Here is a 2,249-nt window from a genome sequence, read left to right on the forward strand (position 1 = left end):
AATAACGCAAAAAATCGCTAATTTTGCCTAATATTTTTTTCTCAAACTCTGTCTAATGAAAAATTATTTAAAAAATTGAGAGTATCTAAACATAATAGAACTGCATTAATACAAATTTTTCAATGCGTAGGAGACCTATCTTCTTAGTTTAAAAAAATCCTAAATGTGAAAAATCGCAATATTTTCGAACTTGAGAGGGCTTTACCCCCAATTTTTTTTGTGAATAATATTTTTCGGTAATTTTAATTTCACAATTTTTTCAGATTTTTTGGAATGGTGCGCCACCCCTAAATTGTCGAAAAAACCGTATTTTTAGTGATTTTTTTGGTTATTTTTGCCCTTAAAAAAAATTTACAGCTCGAAAATATTGCGATTTTTCACATTTAGGATTTTTTTAAACTAAGAAGATAGGTCTCCTACGCATTGAAAAAATTTGTATTAATGCAGTTCTATTATGTTTAGTTACTCAATTTTTTAAATAATTTTTCATTAAACAGGGTTTGAGAAAAAAAATATTAGGCAAAATTAGCGATTTTTTGCGTTATTGGAGGGGCGGTGGGGGAAGGGGGGACGGCGACGTTACAGAAAATTTTGTTGTTAGTATATACACATTTACAGACACTTAGTTTTCCTTTTAAAAGATAAGGTCATTTTGACTGTCTTAACCGGAGGTACCCTTTCTCGCGAATACGTGAGTATGTAGCTGTATCATGTGCCACATGAAGTAGTTGGGGATTGATACTACACATATATATTAAGTTGGAGAAAATCGGTGTGGCCACTACCTGGTGCTCCCCTTGTAAGCACGAAGAATACACACCTACCCAGTGAGAAATGATTCGTCGATCGACGTCGAAATGATATCGAACCGACGTCAATTCGACGGTGTCGATGTCGATTCGACGTCGTTTCGACGTCGGTCGTTTCGACGTCGATCGACGAATCATTTCTTACTGGGTAATACAAGAGACTATACAAATCTATCTGGAATCATCAGTTGCGTTCTTCGAATTATTATACACTCGTTGTCAGTAAGTTCTGCAACGTTACTTGAGATTTTCGCCCTTCCATGCAACTTTGTTTTTGGTTTTTGCAAAATTAGGTTTTCTTTTATCAATATAACTATACAGATTCTTGTTTTTAAAAATTTTTACTGTCGACAGTCTCATTTAGAAAGTATGTTTTAATATTTTGTCGTGCCAGCTAGTACCGGTCCAAAGTTACCGGATGTGATGATCCATATGTCGCACAACCGGAATCAACTTGGTGATAACCTTGTTGATAACCTTGTAGATATTTTACAACTTTTACCATTGATTTTGCCCAATTATGGGAATTCTCGCGCATGCGCAGTAGCGCGAGCCTTTCTAATACGTGCGTAGATGATCGTGGCTGCGTTCCGATATTCACTGCCAGTACTGAAAGTCTATAGTTTACGTCACGTTTACTCAGTGCCGGTTTTAACAACATTGGCGCCCTGAGCAAGATTATCGTGGCGCCCATTCAAATTCAAGGGCTCGAAATTCTTGCGAAAGAAAAGACAGGGTAATAATATCGAACGACGAACCCCATTTTGTTTTTATATTTTAGGGAATCTCTCTCACTCTCAAACTAGGTGAAACCAGGCAGCGGCGCCCCTACAAATTTGGCGCCCTAGGCGACCGTCCAACCGCGCCCCACCCTAAGGCCGGTACTGCGTATACCCAGATAACATGCTTGTCTAAAAGACATCTTCAAGACTTCTTTAAGATGTCTTTAAGATATTTTTTAGACGTGTATGTCTAAAAGATGTCTAAAAGACGTGTTAAAGACGTCTTAAAGATGTCTTTTAGACATGCATGTTATCTGGGTACTATGCATTTTCAGTACTGGCAGTGAATATCGGAACGCAGCCCGTGTAATCACTATGTCAGACTCGTGCATACAGGCAACATGGGGGGTTTCTAGGCACCCGTGAAATTATTTCTTCAATTTTATATCGATTTTTTATTAAAACGATTGATGATATATATCATATAAGACACTTTATTAAAAACCATCAATGATTTTTATTGACCGTATCTGGCAATTAAAATTCTTATTGCGAAAAATATTACCTCAGCCAGGATTCGAATCTGGGACCTCCCTCAATCCGTGACGGGCGTCTTAGCTGGTTAAGACCATAGACATAGTATACAGGGTGTCAGATTCGATATGGACGACCCCAAAGATTATAGTAGATTGGGTTAAACTGAGAAAAAAAGTTATAT

The sequence above is a fragment of the Vollenhovia emeryi genome, unplaced genomic scaffold (assembly GCF_000949405.1).
Source record: "Vollenhovia emeryi isolate VEMERY1.0 unplaced genomic scaffold, V.emery_V1.0 DF939336.1, whole genome shotgun sequence".
Classification (NCBI taxonomy): Eukaryota; Metazoa; Arthropoda; class Insecta; order Hymenoptera; family Formicidae; genus Vollenhovia; species Vollenhovia emeryi.